The sequence below is a fragment of the Emys orbicularis genome, chromosome 6, assembly GCF_028017835.1.
Source record: "Emys orbicularis isolate rEmyOrb1 chromosome 6, rEmyOrb1.hap1, whole genome shotgun sequence".
NCBI classification, from domain to species: domain Eukaryota; kingdom Metazoa; phylum Chordata; order Testudines; family Emydidae; genus Emys; species Emys orbicularis.
In genome coordinates, this window is record NC_088688.1 from 93,600,965 (window position 1) to 93,624,055 (window position 23,091).

A 23,091-nucleotide genomic window follows, 5' to 3' on the forward strand; every position below is an offset into this window, starting at 1 on the left:
ATTTCCTCTGGGGCTTCTCTCCTCTCCCTCTCCCTTTCCTCTGGGGCGTCTCTCCTATCCCTCCTCTTCCTCCTAAATCCAACCCCTCTCCAGGTGCTTTATGTTTTCCTCACTTGGGGGCTTCATTGCTGTCTGCTTCTTCCTTTTTCTGTTTCAGCACACAATCCCATCCAGACAGCCCATCCTTGTCCTTATCCATTTCTTTCTCCCTCCCGTCTCAGCCAGCTGGCTCTGTAGTGCCTCTTCCCTGCCCCTATTAACCTGTCCTGATCTACAGAAGTTGCACATATTTTAATAAAATAAAACCATACTATACAATTTTAATCAGAAGTGGACCCCAGATGCACTTAAAAGAGCCCAGTAAGGGACATACACAGTCAGTCATTCCCTCTGTGATATCATCCAAAAAGCATTTATAGGTAAGACATTATCTTCAAAATAGAAAGTGTGAGCTGGTCATTGGAAAAGTGAGTAATGTGAAGTATGTTACAAGCAGTGGGCTATTTATTCTGAATTAGACCTAGCTCACACAAAGCATATGATGCTGGCTACAGAGCAGAGAACTCTGACCAAACCAGGATGCTTGAAAATATCATAAGGATATCAGAATATCATTGTGCAGATAGCATCAGAGGAAAACAGAATAAAACAATTCTTTGGCAAAGGGATTATGAATAAGTGGGGATGGGAAGAAATCAAACCTATGGGGAGTCGGCGCCATAAGCATAGGCAGGTAAGGATCATTGTCCCCATTTTACATATGGGGAAACTGGGCACAGGAGGTGAAATGATAGATCCACAGCCACAGGGTAGGCAATGGCAGAGCCAGGAATAGAATCCAAGTGTCCTGAGTCTCAGTCGAGTGCTCTTTCCACTAGGAAACAGAAGTGTTAATGCATCATTCCACAAAATATTACTAGGTCCTTTTGAAAGCACACATCCACTTACAGGACTCTGTGTCCCTCTGGTGTGCTGGAGCCTTGGTACCTGGCCACTTCACTGCTGTAAACCCAATTTGAAAGAATCTCATGAATCCATTCACCACATTTATCATACTGCTGCTCTATGTTTGCCTGCCAACAGCCCTGCATAATCACATCTGACAGCAGGAACTGCTCATCCTGATAATGGCTACTTGGGTAGTGGCTGTAATTCTGAGGACAGGTGCCATAAATTCCAGGCACACTGTTGAGCCATATTGTCAGGATCCAGACCCCACCCCCATCTCTGCACAGAAAACATCACAGCTGGGACAGTGCATGTGATCAGCAGGCTGTGGACTCATTGTGGTGAAATGATGGTGTCATGCTGGACAAGATGGTAGAACCACAAGGTACACACCTACCTGCTTTGGGTTGAATAGACACTCCATGAGCTCAGAATGCCTGTTCTCATTGTTATAATTTATTCCATGCTGCCTTAGCCAGAGACTAGAGGCACCAATACTCAGTATAAGAGGCAGTCATCATGGAAGTTGGATATTAACAGGAAAAAGGTAACTCGTGTGGTCTGCAGCAGAACCCTCTAGGAGTGGATAAAGCATCAACAAGGTCTAGATCTACTAACATTGGGGGACCTGCTGACAGACTTTTCCTCCAAGTCTTGCCTCCCTTGACAGACACTTCCGTCCTAGTCATGCCCCTAGGTAAGCCCTTCCTCTCAGCTGGTAGGGATGGACTCTTTTTCTTCCCACTCCTGGGTCCTTGATTTTCCTGCTGAGTGAGGCACTCCACCTAGCAATTAGTTGGCATCACTCACCCTTGTGTTCTGCCCCATGGTCTTCTGCTTTGCTGTTGAACTTTGTGTCCAGAACCCTTGTAACTGCAAGATACACATCCCAGGGATCCTGTCTTGGTCCCACTGGGAGCAGAACCTAGCTTCCTTATTATGAAGGATGTCACCGATACGTTTGCTTTCACCTCAACCCATTTGTGGACCCCTTTGACTCCACTTCAGAGATGGCGCACTCTGGTGCTGCATACTTATGTGGGTTTTCGAAGCTCACATGGGGGTTTGTGCAGCTGGTTTTGCTTTTTCATGCATGTGGATTATTCATTTGCACAAATGACACCACTTTGTGCCATTCTACAGGCTCACACATCAGCTGCAACATAACTGCTGTTATGCCACTTGTTTCTGGAGTTGGTAATTGGCTACTTATTCTGCACATAGTGCTCTTGTCTTATGCTGCCTTGAATCTCTCACTCCACTTGCTCTACCTTGCATAGGCGTATGTGCAGTGGCAACCAAGATTTGCCCCTTCAAGTATAACCAATGATTTGAGTGTATTTCAGTTGTGGCTTGTCTGTATATAGAATGAAATATACTCTATATACAGCACACTGAAGGGCTTATCTCTCAGATTCATTATGAGACTTTAATATGCTGTCAGTGTGAAGTTCTCTCTGTTGAGTTGTAGCATACAAATTGAAATATTTGCCTGCAAAATTATTTGCGCTTCTTTACACAAAAAAAGCTGTTTAAAAATAATCAAGCTACTCAGTGGTCTTTTCAGAGAAAATGAATGGTATTAAAGAATTCGTGCTGCGGAAGAAGAGATTTCACTCCTGATGAAGACACTTCAGTCAGTAATAAGCTCTGATTTAAGTTGCAGGGAGGATTTTCTGAGAGCAAATAGAATGGCATACTTCAGGTGACAGAGCTGTGTACCGAGGCATACATCAGTCTATATGGGCAGAGAAAAGTTTTGCAACCTGGACTCCTGTCATATTTTGTGTGTGTGGTTCTCTGTCTCCCTTACATTCTCAGAATTGTTATCCATACCATAACCATGTGCCATTTGTCAGTCACTTTAATAGCCTGAACTCTCATCATGCATTTCATAAGTTTATAGGTGAGTGGTTTTAAAAGGTTATTTGCATTGTCTGTTAGTCTCCCACACCCACTGAACATTATGTACTGCTTGTTTGATTTACAGTCTAGACCATTGTTTCTCGGATAAAAGTTCAATTTCTAATTCTGTACTCCTCTGCATTCTCAAGGTATTGTAATTATCCAAGAGTTCAACTTCTGTGTCCTCTACTGCTCTCAGAAATTGTTTCCTTACATTGTTCTGAGAGTGAGAGACAGAAAAGACATTTTGCCTGTGCTGTCTCTGAAGGAAAGGAGAAGCATTAATATACCCTTTATTAAACTTCCATTTTCTGTGTCGTTTGGAAAAGGCTGTAGCACCCTCAGGATAGCCAGCAGGAAAGAAAGGCAGACCGAGCTGCAGTTGAGTGATCTGCAGAAGGTCACTGGAAGGGGAGGGGAGAGCCAACTGCCTATTTAACCTCATTACCACCATCATAAAATACCATTTAGAAAAATCATACTGAAAATAATTCCTTTTAGAAAATATAGTAGGCACAACTTTTTGGAAACAGGCCCCAAAGCCTGATTTATTAATACTGAATGCCAATTTCTGATGAAGACTTAATGACAGGTTAATTGCATGATGCTTTATATCATATCAGAGTTGCCAGGTTATCTCAAACCTCCACATGGCAAGGTAGTTATTCTCAGATTTACCTGGCAGACAGTATTTACCAAGTATTCTGTAGGCACATGCTGCCAGTACTGCAGGGAGTAATTATGGGCTAGATCACTGATTCTCAAGCAGAAGCTCTGAGGGGGAGGAAAACTTTGTGAAAGTCCCTTACAGGAGTTTCCTCTGAATTCTACCATGACTGAGGTGGAGTTTGCCCCACTTCCTCTGCTCCCTAGGCAGGGTTCAGCTCTATTGTAGCCATACTGCCAGGACTTCGCCCACTGGGATATGCAGGGGGATTGATCCCCCCTCCACTGTGGTGTTTATGCTCTGCAAAAGTAGGTGGGCTAGATCCTCAGTGGGTGCAAATTGTCAGAGACTCATTTGTTTCAAAAGAGCTGAGACAATTTATATCTGTTGAGGATCTGGCCTGGTGCCTTAAAGGCAAGTGTTCCTTCTTTTCACCGGACCGAGGAACTGCATCAACTTAAATACAGTGTTAAATATCAGGAGCCAGGCAAATAGCATTAGGGAGGATAAGAATTAACATGGAGTTTTCATCCTTCGTTATGCATTTCCTTGCCTTTGGCTTCTTTTAAATATTTTATTCAAATATGTTGAAATTAGAATAAAATCAAGAAAGTATACCAGCTGTCCGCAAAACGAGGGTCATGTGAGAATTCTTAGTAGATACAATATTGGCACATGATATGTTGCTTCCTGGACACTGGGATAAAAGATATCAAAATCAGGGTGCCAGATAGCCTAAACATGCTGGAGATCTGCCACTGCTTGTAGTTCTAGTGGGAATAAATGATACCAGAGAAAGATGATTTAATATAAATCAGTATAATCAAGAATTACTTCAGGAGCCTGGGAGAGAAGTAAAGACAAGTCAGGCCCAGATGATCTTCTTAGAGAACCCTCTGGTGCCAAGTACAGAGTGACGAGAAGAGAAAACTGACACTAGAGAACAACTGACAGATGTGCAGATGGTGCAAAGATGAGGGTTATGGATTCACACAGCACTGGAATGCATTTTGTGATGGGACATGATTGTTGGGACTAGACAGTCTCCACTTAAGCAGATGGGGTGCTATCTTTCAGGATTCAAAACTGGCAGGTCATGTTAGGTTGTCTTAAAACTAAGTAGGAAGGAAGGAGGGGGAAATCTTTTGCTTAACTCAAATGATCAGGCATGTACTGCCCACACAGAAAATGAAACAGAGGATGGAGTTGTTCTGAAACAGCAAATGAAGAATAAGAACAGCAGTAAGGTACCAAAGTGTGCAAGTTATTCACAAATATAAGAGGGATCTCAGGGAAAACAAGCCAGGCATACTAACAGTGTTAATAAATGATAAGGACAACTGTATAATCAATTAGGCATAACTGAAACAGTGAAATTATTTTCCTAACTAGAATGTCACCATGCAATCTGCATCAGGAGATAGAAAGGGAAGAAAAAGTATAATTATTATTTATTTGTAGAGATCATGGTATATTCAGCACTTTACAGAACATATTTATAAACATTCCCTACCTTGAAGACCTTACCAGTCTGTGACACATGACCAGAAAGGGTTAAGCAGCTTGCAGGCTAATTGACCCAGATTCAACTTTTAGAGACGTGTCAGAAAAGTATGTAAATGGTAATTAGGGCCATTCCATGTTAGATAGGCTAGAACTTTGAAATGCAAACCTGTATTGTTAGAAAATTAGAGGTGATACTAAGGCTATGTCTACACTACGCACCTTTTAGCGACATAGCTGTGCCGCTACAGCCGTGCTGCTAAAAGGTGTGCAGTGTAGCCATTCTTTGTTGGCGGGAGAGAGCTCTCCTGCTGACAAAGCGTTGTTCATGCTGGTGCTTTTCGTCGGTAAAACTTTTGTCATTTGGGGTATGTGTGTGTTTTTTCACACCCCTGAATGACAAAACTTTTACCGACAAAAGTCCAGTGTAGACAAAGCCTAATTGTATGTGTTTACTTATATCTTGTTAGATGTTAGACAGGACCTGGCTATTACTATCGCTATTGATTCAGAGATCAAAAGGGAATATTAACATTTAGATGAATCTTGGGTAAAATAATGTCACTGTCTATATGTCTCTTTAAAGTTTGTGATAAACTGCTAAATGGATAAATTACCTTATGTTAATACATGTAGTTAATTACCGGTGATGTTTGGGAAACAGAAGGTTACATCAAAAGCCTATTGTTCACCCAGGACTGTATGGTCAAGAGGCTGCCAGAAAACTATATAAAAACTCTTGAGATCTGATCCTTTCATCTCAGATCTGCTTGCTGCTTTATGCAGGGGAAGCTTGAGTTGTAAGACTGAGATCTCCAGTCCCAACTAGATCACCCTGCATATAAACACTGGCCTATCACCTAAAGACTAATTCTGAAAGAACTCTTTGCAACTACAAAGCTCACCATCTCTATTATGAAACTGATCTCAGAACTCCTGTCTGTATGTATACTGATCTTTTAATCAATACTGTCTCTCTTTTCTTTTTAAATAAAATTTAGTTTAATTAATAAGAATTGGCTGTAAGTGTGTATTTGGGTAAGATCTGGAATATTCATTAACCTGGGACGTAATGTGTCCGATCCTTTGGGATTGGTAGAACTTTCTTATATGATGAATAAGATTTTCAGTAATCTTCATCATACCTGGATGTCTGGGTGGAAGCCCAAGGCTGGGTTGCTAAAGGGAACTGTGTTTTGGCTTCTGGGTAACCAGTAAGGTATTACAGAAGCTGTTTTCTGCTGGCTGGGTAAATCTAAGTATTGGAATATCCCCCAGCTTTGGGGATTGTCTGCCCCACTCTTTGCAGTTTGCCTTAATTGAGTGACCTCAGCATGGCTCCCCTGGGACCCGGGTCACACAGTCTAATGTGAGACAAGGTGCAATAAAGGAGAGCTACGGACAAATCAGGCAAATAGGAGGATGGGTGGATGAGGTTTACAAATATAAGGTTGTGGTTATTTAGGTGTTATGCATGTGTCCTATCACTCAATAAGTTCCACAAGATGCATGTGACAAATGGAGGGTTTTGTCTGTACCACTTCTGAATTTTGGATAATGTTATGAAATTGTAGCATGAAATTACTGTGTCATGGAAAGCCGCTGTATATGTGGCTCTCGCCATTGTTAGCAGGGTTGTGTCATGTCTCTGCCAGGCCAGAGCCAATAGTGAATAATCAGCATTCCATGATCATCTATTCAAAGCAAAGTACCTAGGGACAATAGGTTTGTTCTATCTGGGGAAGACACATTCTCCTCTTTTCTGAAAGGAGGGTGGGGTGGGGGGTTTGGAAATAATGGAAAATTACCAAAGGCAGAACAAAGAAGCAGGTGATCCCAGTCTCAGTCTATAAAGGGCCTCAAAGGTGGAAACTAGGGGAGAGTCATTTTGCACTGGATTCAGATGAGGGGGGCTGCTGCAGGGGCGGGGTAGGCAAGGGGGTAGTGGACCCTGCTTGCCTGCTGGAACCAAGATGATTCTCCCAAGGCCAAGAGCTCCCAAGAGAAGGGTGAGTTAGTGAGGGACATTGTGTTTAGGATGTTTTATTATTTTGCATGATCTGTACTCTCCTACGCTTTGTGTGATTAAACATAATGACCATAAAGTTGAAATATAGTACAAAGTGTACATGTGTGAATATGCTTCACAACTACCATGTGCCCAAGGGTGTTAACTGTAAACCAGAAGCTTTACCCCTGGTGAGAGGGGGGTATGTAAGTAGCCAGGGCTCTGCCCAGAGGGGGTAGGTGGTTTGACAGCAGGTCCCAGTACTTGGAAGGGGGTGCCAGATGGGTCTGCACCCAGAGCGTGCGGCTTGGGATCCTGAGGCTGGGGCAGCGGTTGAACTCCGTTCAGGCTCCAGGCGCTTAAAACACCCCCTGGAAATCCAGAGGCTTGGATTCCCCTTACAGTAATCCCAGTGAGTGGCCAGCAACGGGCACTCACTAGGACCTGTGACAACATACAAAACACTTCCACCCCAATAATCCACTAGAATCCCCTTCCAGGGTAAAGTGCCCCTTAAAAAAACAAACCCATGTCACCATTAGGTTGGCCACTCACACATTCCTAGAATACTGGACATTCCGTTACTTCTGGGAATGGCCTGGGTCCACCCTCCGGGTGTGACCTCACACACACAGAGCATGTGAAGTCACGCCACGGGGGGTGGGGGGGGGGCACCATTTTTAAGAGCAGGAGGAGGCAGAGCGGCATCCCCCATCCCCCCAAAATTACGTGAGTTTTTGTCCCAGTACCAGATGAGGACAAACCTTTAAAAAAGAGGACATATGGTCTAATACTGGATGAAGGACCTTCCCAGTTACCATCCTCTTTCATGAGCCCAGCACCCTCCCAACTCTGTCATAACTTTGCAGGCCAAATTCTCTACAGGTGTAAACCAGTGCAGTTCCACTAACGTCAATGGGGCTGTGCCAGTGTAGCTTATGTTTTACAAACACACCCAATCTTGATTTAAAAATTGCAGTTCTGCAGTAAAAGTGTCCCATGATGAAAAATCCACCACAGCCCTTGGTAAGTTGTTCCATTGGTTAATTACCCTCATTATTAAACATTGCACCTTAAATTTGTCTAGCCTCAACTTCCACCCATTGGATCTGGTGACATCTTTGTCTGCTAGACTGAAGAGCCCATTATAAAATATTTGTTTCCCAAGCAGGTACTTATAAACTGTGATCAAGTCACCCTTTAAACTTCTCTTTGTTTAACTGAATATAGTGATAGACTCAAGGAGCTCAATCTAAAGACTGCCTTCTATATGTTTTATGGCTATATGTATGTTTCTATAATTTTGTAGCAGTAAGCCAGACAGGAAGGAGACTAGGGAAGATATTAGCTAGGCTCTCTAAGGTGAAGTAGAGTGACAGAAACAATAGTTTTAAAAATAACACTGTTTTCCTTATTCAAATAAAGATCCTTATTCAGTGTTAGAAGAAAATAACTGTTTCTGTGATGCTTTATCACAGTAATATGACAAACATGCAGGGGTTTAACTATTCAGATATTTGTAGGGTAATATAGCCAACCATACATCCTACTAGAGCAGGGTTTTTCAAACTTCATTGCATCATGACCCCCTTCTGACAACAAAAATTACTGCATGACCCTGGGCAGGGAGACCAAAGCCTGAGCCCCGCTGCCCCGGGCAGGGGAACCAAACCCAAAGTCTCAACCCTGCCACACGGGGTGTGTGTGTGTGTGGGGGGCAAAGCCAAAGCTTGAGGGCTTCAGCCTTGGGCAGGGGGGCTGTAACCTGAGCCCCCTGCCCAGGGCTGAAGCCCTCGGGTTTCGGCTTCAGCCCTGGGTGGTGGGGCTCTGACTTTGGCTTCAGCCCTGGGCCCCAGCAAGTCTAACACCAGCCCTGGCGACCCCATTAAAACAGGGTCCCAACCCACTTTGGGGTCCTGACCCACAGTTTGAGAACCGTTGTACTAGCGGGTGTTATGCTACACAAAAGGCAACTTTATAATCCCAAAAGTAGAGAGCAAAGCCACAAAAGAAACCTTCTATGATCCACTTCCTTCCTGATAGAGACCAACAGGTTACAAAGAATAGGGAAACTTGGAACCAGTGACTGTGAACTCCTTGTATTCAGTATAGTCAGAAATATGTTTACAAAATACAAGAGTATTAGATTTCAGGAAAGCAGACTTTGAAGAATTAAAGAACCGTTGAATATGGAGCAATGGGAAGAAGTATTGAAATCCATCTGTGTCAAAGGAGGCTGCGGGATACTATAAAATATCATAATTAGGCTCCATCCCAAAAGATATTATCTATGTTTGAGACAGGTAGATATGACAAACAGATGGGTGAAGCACAAGGTAACAATGAAATGGTTGTGATCACTCAGATAAGCAGCAGTCAGAGCTCACCAGCTGCCTAAACATTGAGTGTTTTGTAGACATCACAGCAGAGGTGGGTTTTAAGGAGAAGGGAACAAGTCAAGAAACAATGATATACTATAACAATCTGATCCCATTCCCAGAAATAGAGAATTCATCTCTGTTATCCCCTGAATGTTCTTTATGACCAAAATCTGGGAACCTTTTAAACATATATTGCAGGGGTCAACAACCTTTCAGAAGTGGTGTGCCAAGTCTTCATTTATTCACTGTAATTTAAGGTTTTGCATGCCAGTAATACATTTTACATTTACAGGGGCTGGCAGATGGAACAGACTGGCAGCGGGCTGAGTGGGACCCACGGCCGGGACCCCAGGCCGGCAGCGGGCTAAGCTGCTCAGCCTGCTGTCCCTGCCAGACGGGGTCCCAGCCGCCGGCCTGGCTTAGCCCACTGCCAGTCTGGAGTCCTGGCCACCGGCCCCGCTCAACCCACTTCCGGCCCGGGGTTCCATCCATCCAGGCCGGCAGCGGGCTGAGCGGGGCCGGCGGTGGGGACCTCAGGCCGGCAGCAGTGTGCCACTGTAAATCAGCTCGCGTGCCATAGGTTGCCGACCCCTGATATATAGACTCATTCAACCTATCCTTGTGAGTTTTATCTACTTCATTAGACCACCTTGCTTTTGACAGTTGAAGACTGATGCTTAAGAATTCTTATGTTTTTAACCTTACATTTTATTAATTATGAGGACACTGATCATATGTAGGTGTGTGTGCACATGCATGTGTACGTATATGCCAATGGATGTGTAACAGTTGGTTGAAAAACCAAAATACACTAAAAGGTCACTCATGAACAGATCTCAATTAACATCTGAGCTCACATGATTCTCACTGCAGGGGCCAGAGTCCATACATGGTTTTCATTTTAAGGCTTGTTTTCAAACTGGCAGAATTTTCTTTTCACCACTAATGCTGGGTTGTTGTTTTTTTAAAAACTTTCTCCATTCTTTCAACTTGCACCATGAAAATAGATCATTTTCACTTTTGTCCCTAGTCAGTATAATTTTCAGACTGCCCAGCGGTAGCAAAATTCTGCAATGTCTATGTTGTGAAGTGTGTTACAGGGCTAGCTGCACCTCTGTCTCCTTTCTGGTCCCTCTGAGTGCACTCCTTCAGGTGTCAGGTCGTGTGCTTTTACTTCTCCCAGCCTGAAATTTCACAATGCTCTCACTCTTAGGCCTGGTCTACACTAGGAGTTTATGTCAAATTTAGCACGGTTACATCGAATTAACTCTGCACCCGTCCACACAACGAAGCTATTTAGTTCGACATAGAGGTCTCTTAAATTCGACTTCTGTACTCCTCCCCAACGAGGGGAGTAGCGCTAAATTCGACATGGCCATGTCGAATTAGGCTAGGTGTGGATGGAAATCGACGGTAATAGCTCCGGGAGCTATCCCACAGTGCACCACTCTGTTGACGCTCTGGACAGCAGTCCGAGCTCGGATGCTCTGACCAGCCACACAGGAAAAGCCCCGGGAAAATTTGAATTCCTTTTCCTGTCTGGGCAGTTTGAATCTCATTTCCTGTTTGGACATCGTGGCGAGCTCAGCAGCACTGGCAACGATGCAGAGCTCTCCAGCAGAGATGGCCATGCAATCTCAGAATAGAAAGAGGGCCCCAGCATGGACTGATCGGGAAGTCTTGGATCTGATCGCTGTGTGGGGCGATGAGTCCGTGCTTTCCGAGCTGCGATCGAAAAAACGGAATGCAAAGATCTACGAGAAGATCTCAAAAGCCATGGCAGAGAGAGGATACAGCCGGGATGCAACGCAGTGCCACGTGAAAATCAAGGAGCTGAGACAAGGCTACCAGAAGACCAAAGAGGCAAACGGACGCTCCGGATCCCAGCCCCAGACATCCCGTTTCTACGAGGCACTGCATTCCACCCTAGGTGCGGCCGCCACCACTACCCCACCACTGACCGTGGACTCTGAGGATGGGATATTGTCGACGGCCGGTTCCTCGGAGATGTTAGCGGACGGGGAAGATGAGGAAGGAGATGAGGAGGACGAGGCAGTCGACAGCGCTTACAACGCTGATTTCCCCGACAGCCAGGATCTCTTCATCACCCTTACAGAGATCCCCTACCAACCGTCCCCAGGCGTTAACCCGGACACAGAATCAGGGGAAGGATCAGTCAGTAAGTGTTTTAAACATGTAAACATTTATTTTTAACAGAACAGGAATATTAACAATATTAACAATGGGTTTTTCATGATTAGTTTGCCCTAGGCGCTTAACGTTTCAGTCCTTGGCAGTGAAACTACTGAAAAAAAATCTAACAATGTCCGGTTTAGCATGATTGGTTTGCCCTAGGCGCTCTACTGTTTAGTCCCTGCCAGTGCAGCTACAGTAAAATCCGGTCTATATGTCCGGGGATAGAGCAGAAATCCTCCTGGGACATCTCCACGAAGCTCTCCTGGAGGTAATTGGAAAGCCTTTGCATCAGGTTCCTGGGGAGAGCGGCCTTATTGGGTCCTCCATGGTAGGAAACGTTTCTGCGCCAGGAGACAATCAAGTACTCGGGGATCATTTCCTTGCAGAGCATGGCGGCACACGGCCCTGGTCTTTGCAGGCTTTCCCGAAGCATCCTTTCTTTCTCCGTCTCTGAAATCCTCATCAGAGGGATGTCGCTCATGGTGACCTGCTTTGAATTAGGTAGGGGAATGTTAGTATTGGGACTGCTTGCCTGTTCCTTTACAGAACTGTAACCGGCGGTTTACAGCCACGCGGTGGAGGCGGGAGAGGAGCAGCATACAGGGATCTTTCCCTGGGACAGCCGCGAGGGGGTGGGACAGGGGCAGAGTTCATGCTTGCCGGATTGCTGGCAGCAGGGACTGGCATTGCTTTGAACGTGAAAGGAGGCCAGTGCTATTATTAAAGTTTTAAGCAGCCACAAGTCTACGGCTTGCCATGTCAGCCTGTTACCCAAATTCCGCTGTCCTGCCCCGCTTGTCTGATCTGCACTGCAAGACCCCAGGCACTGAATGCGAAGGCCGAAAAATCGACCTTGTCCTGAGTGCGCATGTGATAGGTGCTTTGCCTGGTCTTGTTCACAGAGAAAGACTATGTTCTTTGTTCACAAAAAATTTTATCTTTCTGAGGAATTCACTCCCTTTTTCCCATCCCACAGCTGCGACTGTCTCCCGACCTATCCTGGCATCACACTCCCAGAGGCTAGCGCAGATTAGGCGTAGGAAGAAGAGGACACGGGAGGACATGTTCTCGGAACTTATGGGCTGCTCCCAAGCCCAGGCAGCCCAGCAGACCCAGTGGAGGGAGAACTTGTCCCAAATCCACCGATCACACATGGAACGGGAGGAGAAGTGGCGGCAGGAACACCAGCAGGCGACTCAAACGCTGCTTGGACTAATGAGGGAGCAAACGGACACGCTCCGGTGCCTTGTGGATGTTCTGCAGGACCGGAGGCAGGAGGACAGAGCCCCGCTGCAGTCTATCTCTAACCACCCTCCCCCGCCACAAAGTCCCATACCCCCTTCACCCAAAGTCCCAAGAAGGAGGGGCGGCAGAGTCCGTGAAAACTCTCACTCCACCCCTGCAGACTGCTCAAGTACCAGAAGGCTCTCATTCCCCAAAATTTGATAAGTCCTTTCCTTCCCGCCTCACCCAAGCCCCCGTCCCAGTTTCATCCCCCAGTTTCATGTGTAGTTGCTAATAAAAAATACGTTTCTGTTAATTACTGTTTCCATCATGTTCTTTTAGAGGAGAGTGTGTTTGAAGGGGGGGAAGGGGGTTGGTAATTGGACAGGACAGTCACCTTTACCAGGGTACAGACGCGGGGGCAGGTTCAGCAGCAGGGCACACACACATTGCAGTCACTAGTTACCCTGGTCAGTCTGGGAGGTGGTTTTCATGTTCTGTGGGGGGGGGGGGGGCTATGTGACTTTGTGGCAGGGGAGGGCGGTTAGAGATCTTATGCAGCGGTCCTTATTCTGGATCACAGAACCACGCAGCAGGGGATCTGTAACCGTTCTCCCCCTACCACAAAGTCACATAGCCCCCACACACAGAGTCCCGAACAGGAGGGGTGGCAGGCTCCGTTGAAACAACCAGTCCACCAGTGCGGAGCCTGTCATTCCTGGAGTTTAGAAGCGTCCTTTGCATCACTACACTACACCCGCTCCCCACCACAGTCTGCGTCCCAGGTTCAACACTTTACCGCGAAAACAGTAATAAAGAAAACGGTGTTCATTAACAAATTTCAAGTGATTTTATTTTTAAACGTGTGTTGGAAGGGGGGGAACGGGGTGAACGGGGTATGTAACTGGAGAGGATAGTGAACATTCACTGGGTAAAGAAACGGGGGCAGGTTCAGCTTCTCTGTAAACAAACTTAATAGTCACAGGTTACCCTGCTCACTCAGGAACCTAGCTTTCAAAGCCTCCCGGATGCACAGCGCGTCCCGCTGGGCTCTTCTAATCGCACGGCTGTCTGGCTGGGCGTAATCAGCACCCAGGCTATTTGCCTCAACCTCCCACCCCGCCATAAAGCTCTCCCCCTTGCTCTCACACAGATTGTGGAGAACACAGCAAGCTGCAATAACAATGGGGATATTGGTTTCGCTGAGATCAGAGCGAGTCAGTAAGCTTCTCCATCTCCCCTTGAGACGTCCAAAAGCACACTCCACCACCATTCTGCACTTGCTCAGCCGGTAGTTGAAGAGTTCTTTTTCACTGTCCAGGGTGCCTGTATAGGGCTTCATGAGCCAGGGCATTAGCGGGTAGGCTGGGTCCCCGAGGATCACTATAGGCATCTCCACATCCCCAAGAGTTATTTTGTGGTCCGGGAAGTAAATACCTTCCTGCAGCCGTCTAAACAGACCAGAGTTCCTGAAAACACGAGCGTCATGAACCTTGCCCGGCCATCCGACGTTGATGTTTGTAAAACGTCCCCTATGGTCCACCAGTGCTTGCAGCACCATTGAAAAGTAGCCCTTTCGGTTAATGTACTGGCTGGCCTGGTGGTCCGGTCCCAGGATAGAGATGTGAGTTCCATCTATAGCCCCACCGCAGTTTGGGAATCCCATCGCGGCGAAGCCATCTATGATGACCTTCACGTTTCCCAGGGTCACTACCTTTGAGAGCAGTAGCTCAACGATTGCGTTGGCTACTTGCATCACAACAACCCCCACGGTAGATTTGCCCACGCCAAAGTGGTTCGTGACTGACCGGTAGCTGTCTGGCGTTGCAAGCTTCCAGAGGGCTATGGCCACTCGCTTCTGGACAGTCAGGGCTGCTCGCATCCGGGTGTCCTTGCACTTCAGGGCAGGGGACAGCAACTCACAAAGTTCCAGGAAAGTCCCCTTCCGCATGCGAAAGTTTCGCAGCCACTGTGATTCATCCCAGACCTGCAGCACTATGCGGTCCCACCAGTCCGTGCTTGTTTCCCGGGCCCAGAATTGCCGTTCCACAACATCAGCATGACCCATTGCCACCATGATGTCCTCGGCGCGGGGTCCCGTGCTTTGTGACAGGTCTGTGCCACTCTCAGACTTCAGGTCCTCACCGCGCTGCCGTAGCCTCCTCGCCCGATTTCTCAGCATCTGCCTCTGGGAAAGGTGGATGATAAGGTGCGAGGTGTTGACAATGGCCATAACTGCAGCGATGGTCGCAGCGGGCTCCATGCTCGCAGTGCTGTGGCGTCCGTGCTGTCACTGACCAGAAAAGTGCGCGAACTGATTTCCCGCCGGCGCTTTCAGGGAGGGAGGGCGGGAGTGACGGTTGGATGATGACAGTTACCCAAAACCACCCTCGACACATTTTTTTCCCCAGAAGGCATTGGGGGCTCGACCCAGAATTCCAGTGGGCAGCAGGGACTGCGGGAACTGTGGGATAGCTGCCCACAGTGCACCGCTTCCAATGTCGACGTTTGCCCCGTTAGTGTGGACTCACAAAGTCGAATTACTGTCCTTAGTGTGGACACACAGATTCGACTTTGTAATATCGATTCCACATATTCGATTTAAGTAAAATCGAACTACTCTCGTAGTGTAGACATACCCTTAGACTGGGCCCTGTGCATCAGTTGTACTTACCCTGCAGGTCTGAATGCAGGCTTCTGTGGCTTTTCTTTTAGGGAGCCTGTGGCCAGTGGTATCCAGTGATCAGACAGCCTACTTAAAACAAACAAACAAACAAACCTTTATATTTTATCAACAGGAACAAAGGATTAGAGAAAAAAAAATCTTTAAAGAACAAACCATCCACACATATCTGTCTTATCTAAAGCCTTACCATCCTTTGATGTTGCCCTGGGCAGGACTCGCTTCTTCAGATGTCCCTGACATGTTCCTGAAACTCCCTCTGGTTCTCCCTGAAAGACTCTTTTGAGAATGTTCCACTTTAAACGCGGCTATCGGTCTTTGTTCTTCTGTGGTTTTTGGCCTTTTCTGTTCCTGGTCTAAACCAGTTTTGTAGATTGATGATTTTTTTTTTTCTGTCTCCAGCCAAAGCTAATAGTTCTGGCATTGTCTCTTAACAACCCTTACGTGTTTGCTGAGAGGTGACTTATCTTGAACCATTCTTTTCTTTCCCACCTGTTTTTCTAAACAGGCTCATATTGAACTAAACCAATATGTTCATATAGTAAACACACCAATAACAGGCCAACATAAGTATTCAGAAATTGTCACAGAACAGCTCCAATTCCATCACACCAACACTACAGACAAATATTTGTTTATTTCAAATAAACCATAATTATTGGAATTAAATAATTAAAAGAAACAATTCTATTGACTTCGATTTTTTTAAAACTATGCTTTTGTAAAAGCTAAGTTTTGATCTTAAATTGCCCTGGCAATGTCAGTTTAAGTTAGAAATTTATTTACTTCCATTTCCTTTTTTCACAGCTATCTTTTCAGAAAATGCAGTAAGAGCAAATAAATATCCATTCCACGAAGGCATGAACACTTACAGACTAAATGGTAATGATTCCTCGAGAGATGTTATAGTATATTAGTAACTGCAGAAGCTTAAAATGAATACTGTTTACTTGACTGTAGTCTAATTTATACAGGCATAATTGAAGATACATATTATTTTCTAACACGTCTCCCTCATTGCAACAACAGTACTTAGTATGTTTCAGGCTTGATTCTCCTCTCATTTAAACTAGTGTAAATCATTATGCTATTATATGTTATAAAAATTGCATGGACTTCATTGGAGCTACAACAATTACATCAGTTGAGATTCTAGACCAATATATTTACATCCCATATTTAAATCAGAATTGAGGCATTATATGTGCATATTATATATGTATAATAGTTTGCATAACAGATACGATAAATAATTACAAACCAAATTCCTTTTATTTTTTTCTCAGGCAAAATCCCCTGGAAGTTTTGCCCAAGTAAAAATAGAGTAAAGACCCTCAGGATTTGATTCTTCATGTATCATTATTATGGGCCAAATCCTGCTCATTTAAGTCACAGAAGTAGCCCAGTTGAAGCCATTGGGACTACTGTATTTGGATGGGCAATGCAAGCATGATCTGGCCCTGGAGGTGAAAGATGGCCCTATATATGTAGATAATACATAAAGAGAGGTTTCTGTTGGGACAAGATACCAGGGTGACTGGGTGCAGAAAAAGATTGATGGGTTAACTTGATAGTGGCTTTCTATGGCATAAAGTGTCAGTTCAGCTAAGGGTTCCCCTTTCTCCCTACACACTAGTGAGTGCCAGCACAGCACGTCCATCTAGCTGGCAAGACATTGGAATTTTTATTTTTAATCAGTTGTACCTGGCCTCCTGCCAACAAGCCATGCCTGAGGGCTTTCTGAGGATTCTCAGGCTAGGTCTACACTACCCGCCTGAATCGGCGGGTAGAAATCGATCTCTCGATCGACTCTCGGGGATCGAATTATCGCGTCTCATTGGGACGCGACAATCGATCCCCGAATCGACGCTCTTACTCCACCAGCAGAGGTGGGAGTAAGCGCCGTCGACGGGAAGCCGTGGAGGTCAATTTTGCCACCGTCCTTACAGCGGGGTAAGTCTGCTGCGATACGTCGAATTCAGCTACGCTATTCGCGTAGCTGAATTTGCGTATCTTAAATCGACCCCCCCCGTAGTGAAGACGTAGCCTCAGTGGAGAGCCTGTAATGTCATAGCCCAGATACGTTTTATGGGGAAAAGGGCTCCTAATGAGATCCACAGAAAGGGGAATCTTCCTCTAAGCAATTTGGAAGCGTGTAAGGGTTTGGGATTTGCTGACGGAAACTCAGCACTGTGCTGGATGGAAATGTTACACTTGTCAGTTTTCATAAGTAACGCCCTGAAGGGAAGTTCCAGCTATCAGGCCTGCTCACAGGATAGTTTGTGCCCTATCTAATGAACTGAAAAAAATGGATTTGTTTCTGTATTTTAATTTGCAGTGTTGGCTGTAAAGTTAAATTATATTAATGGATTACTGTGTTTCTGAGAGCTGAAGTACTTTAGGTAATTAATCACCCTGGAGTTATACGCTGTGCACAGTGTGATGAGTGTAATATTTAGTATGTTGATGAGACCAGACAGAGTCTCACTTCTTGCCTGAATGAATATTGTGAGATGTTTAAGGAGAGAGACCTCACAATTTCCCTGTCTGTGAGCAATGTGTTAAGTAGTGAGTATATGTATGGCTACATTTGAGATAGCTGTGTATTAGAATTCCCAATGAAATACTGGAAATTTCATAGCTCAAAAAGTACAAGGCATAATATTGTCTCAAATGCAGAGCCGATTGTTTGAATGCACCTGTGGTTCATTCCTCAAAATGTTCAAGAGATCAAATAACCAAGTTTATTATCTAAAGACAAAGCAGTACAATATGAAAAGGAGACCGGTATGCCCCCCCCCTTCCGGGATGCAAATTGTTGCAGCATGTTTGTTTTACACAGTAGGTGTGCTTCAAAGATATGCATTTCAGCCAGTAGCATTCATTGTATGATTTTACAAGTTAAAAAACTCTTTACACATCACTAAAATCCAACCCACCAGTTTGTACCAGTTCCTTAACTTGTTTTGTTCTGTACCTTGTCCTGTGTGCACAATTTACCATTGTTATGGCACCTCTCACCAACTGCAGCAATTGCTCCCAAGATGCACAAAAACATGTGTATGGTTAAATATAATATCTGCATATATGTAGAACTTAAGCCACTCAACAGTCCAGAAAAATGAATCACAGTGTCTTGCAAAGTCAGCGCGCCATGTCAATTACTACAGGTACTATAGAATCAACATCCAAGATGAAATATTCTCAAAGGAGCATTCTGTCATGAGACATCGCATGGTTCTGTCTCCCTCTTGCAGCACATAACCGAACTACATAACAACTCGTTCACCAAAGTACTGAAGAGATGTTGCTGGAATGGCAAGAGGAGAAGAACTGCTGGAGAAACTGGAAAACAAAAGACAGTCCGGGGCCCTTTTCAAAATGGTCCCTGTCACACTATCTAGAGGGGCTCACAATTGAGTACCTGCCCCTGAGCAGACTGTCAGAAAACAGAGCAGATACGCTTTCCTTGTTTTCTCTTTCACAGGGTCCGTCTTCCCCTTTTCTATCTCGCCTTCTCCTAAGGGGGCAATGCCTCTTTATATGGACCTCCCCATGGCACCATAAGCAATCTCTCTGCCTTGTCTTGGGGCCTCCCATTGTTCTTCTCTTGCTCTGCCCCTTCCCCTGGGCTAGCCTTGACAACATAACTCATGTATGGGCATTCTCTCTGCAGATGTCCCTGTTGCCCACAGGCCCAACATGCTCATCCCTTCCCTGTTCTCTTCACAGGTCAGACTCTCTTGGGCTTTCTCTTCTTCCCATTCTCTGGGTGAGGCTTCTGTCCCCCATCCTGGCTGGGGGCACTCCCTCCTCAAGGGTCGCTGTTGCTCACAGGCGTAACACAGTCCTATTCCAGCAGACAGCCTCCTGGCTCTGGTACCTTGCTTCTTCTCTTGCTCTCTGCTGCTTCTATTGGCCTCTTCCTGCGGGAGCTTGAATATATACAGCTGCTGCTCAGCTAGCTGTGCCAAATAGGCCTGTAGGTACTCCTGTGTTTCCCACTGTCTCTGTTGGATTTTGAGTGCCTGCAGCAGCAGGGCCTGCAGCCACCCTTGCTGCTTGTCAGCCCCTTTCCACAGGGGCACCAACTCTGGAGTCCAGCCTGGGAAGGTTTGAGCCCTCAGCAAAACATGCCTCTCCGTATTGCAGCTCCATTGTCTCTTTCCCTGCCTGTTGCAGTTTTTCCATAGTCCCTCTAGGTCTTGCTACCTCCCCTTGTATCAGGGGCACTCGTCTCCACAGTCTTTCACCGTCCTCTAGTATCAGGGGTGATTGTATGCCTGTGTTCTCCACCACAATGTCATGGGGTGTGTCACTCACTGCTGGTCTGCTGTCTCCCTCCTGGGGATTAGCTTGAGGCCAACACCTCCCCATCCATGGTTTCCACAGTGTTGCCCTATCCCTGTTGTCTGCCTGCAGCCCCTCTTGCAGCCTCAGGAACTGCAGCATCCTTTTCATGACTCAGCCCTCCGGCTGTGTCACCATCGGTGTTCCCCTGTTCCAGGGGTTAGTGTCTCAGTCCAATAATCATGTCACTTTCCCAGTGGCGAGTGGGGAAGGACCTGGGCCCACCCACTACTCTCGGGCCGAGCCCAGCCCAGCCCAGGGACCCTATGGATAGCAGCATCCTGCTGTGTCTCTAGTTCCTCTCACAACTGCTATGATCCCCTGGGTCACTTCCCCATGACCCTAGCACCTTCTTTGCCCTTGCCTCAGGGTACTCAGCTGCTCAATCGCTGCAGCCCAACAGAAGCTCTCTCTTGCTCCCCGCCAGCAACTGACCTGTCCATGGTGCTAGCTTTCTTTCAGCCTGCTAGGGACACAGTCCTCACCCCTTGGGCGCCCAGCAGCAACTGGCCTTAGCTCTGCCCTGCAGGTCCTTTTATGTAAGCCTGCTGGGCCCCAATTGGATGCTTGTTGAAGCTCTCTCCTGTTGGCTGCACCTCACGCAGCCTCTCTGGGCTGCTCAGAGGACTCACCTTCACTGCCCCCTGCTGAGGTTAACCCTTTCTGCACTTGTGTCGGACAAACACCCCATCACAGGGCAATTAACCAGCCTTTGTATTGCAATGATGCTTGATGGCTCATCTGATTTTGATAATCCTTCTGGATGGGTGGTGGGAAAGTGGGAAGGGGAGAGGAAGGAATGATTCTCGTGCCTGAATTCACAAGTTCAGGGCAAATATTTTCAAAGTTATAAAGCAAAACTTACATATTTCCTTATAGCATGGAATACAGACATTACACATGAGATTAATGAATGCAGCAACTTACAAACATTTCACAGAGTCTAAACACTAAATACATTCTTATAAGACTAATACCTCTTTTGAACAAAACTAACATATAGGGTTCCTGGTCTGGTCTCCAGCTACAAGATTGTCTGTTCTTAGCTAATGCCTGCAACCTGGGCAAGAGCTGGCATCTGGCCTGCCAGCATCACACTCTCCCCTGTATTTCAGGTTTAAAAAAATACTATTTTATTTAACTAAGACATGTAGCATAAAGTCAATCACTGAAGGTACAGTAAGCATTCATCTGTAGATACTTCAAATATAACAGAGCATGCTTCTCAGTGAGATTATTCATAGAGAGTGAAATTCAGTCCTCCTTAGAGAGCACCACAAGGCCTATGAACCACGTAAAGTTCCACCGAAGGCCTCAGAGTAGGGTTTAAATGGAGTTTGACTGGTGCATAGGACTTGTGCTGGCTCTCTGCTCAGGGGATGAATTCCACACAGAAAGGAAGGGGGTTCGTAATCCAAATTAATTAGTGAATTTGTATAGAGAAAACTGTGTACTAGGAAGGGATCAGATTTTCAAAAGTGTTTAGGCACTTAAAGCCGCAGATAGGCGTCTAGTGGGATTTTGAAAAGCACCTAAGGAGGTTAGGCACCTAAGATCCATTGATTTCAATGGGTGTTAGGCACCTAACTTGCTAAGGCACTTTTGAAGGTTCCTTAGGTGCCTCCTTAGGCATCTTTGGTTGCCTAAACACCGTTGAAAATCTGGCTCACGGTGCTTAACAGAGAAGTGTGAAAACAAGCTTCCTGGCCTGAAAAGTACCTAGAGCGCTGCATAGGCACTGAGAAAATAAAAGGAAAGAAAAGCTTGCAACCTCAAGTGACAACGTACAGAAAAAGGATAGCGGATGGGGCACAAGAGGGACCAAAGTGAGAGAATGGAAGAGTTAGCACAACACTTGTTAGCTATGCTGTGATATTTGCTCAGATTTGTTCAGTATTGTGCTAGCACTTCTCTGGCCTAAGGACAAGAGTTTGCTGGCTTTTAGGAAGAAGTGTGTTTTAAGAAGGGACTGGAAGGTGCAAAGGAGGGAGTGTGTTATACCACGTGAAGGAAAGAGTTCTAAGCATGCTGGAGTTCATGAGATGAAATGAAGTGTGGAGATGTGTTCCAGAGAAGTACATGACATGTGTGTGTGTGGGGGCTGAGCCAAATAAAAACTTTCAATAGTTTTAAGTTACATTTTAGTTTGTTCATAGGAGGAAAATATCCAAGGACAGAACTAGCAATTAACATACTGTAGTGATCAGGCTTGCATTTTTATAAGCCATTTATATTACTGTTCTTACTACTTAATTACTTCCCACATTTAAAACAAATGGGAAGGAAAGAAAGTGGGTAAAAGTGATCTGTGGGTTTGATTATTTAATTTTTGTCATTTACTCATCAAACATTTGCCATTCTTGCCATTCTTTAATTTTTTTTTAAAAAAAGGCATCAGCCTCAGCTGCAAGATACAGATTTCAATCTGGATTTTAACCTCTTCAATGTTAAGGGGCATTCAGATTCATGGCTTTGTTTCAGCTCATTATAAAAGTGGGATATGAATGTGACCTTTGGATTCACACAACAAAACTGTGGTTCTGCTGCAAAGATGGCATTATGGGGCTCCATATTTGTTGTCACTCAGTGATTACCAGAGCAAAACTGCTCAGATTACAAGTAAAAAGGTGTTTTCTAAACTGCCAGCCTTGCAAACTCATCCTGGGATCTGAAAACCAAGCTGCTTTTCTCCTCTCTTGCACATCTTCACCTGCAATAAAGATTCTGCAGGTCAAATTATGCCCTCAGTAACACCCATGGCATTTTATTGCTTTCAGATTATGCCCAAAGGGGCAAATCCAGCCTCAGAGTTTGTCTTAAACAATCATGGGTGATGCATGGGGAGGGCAGGAGTCGGGGGGTTGGATCCTTTAAACATTCTCACCTGGAAAAATATGGAAGTTTTGAGTATGTTATCCTATTACAAGTACAAAGACGAAGGTGTATATTATATCACAGGAAGAGGTGATCAGAATTGCACTGGATTTGCTGTATCTGATTTGATTGGGAGTCACTGAGGCCAACAGCATCACTCTGTGCAAAGGTTCAAACTGCTAATGTGAACATCAGTCTGATTTTGGTTATTTTCATGTAGAGAGGATTCAGATAATAAAGAGGAAAACAATAATTATCTCAGCAGTCATCCCATTGTCTGACTACAGTTATCTGGATGACACCGTGCAAAGTTAGTAATTCTTCAGAAAAATGTTTCCAAATCATTTGTAGA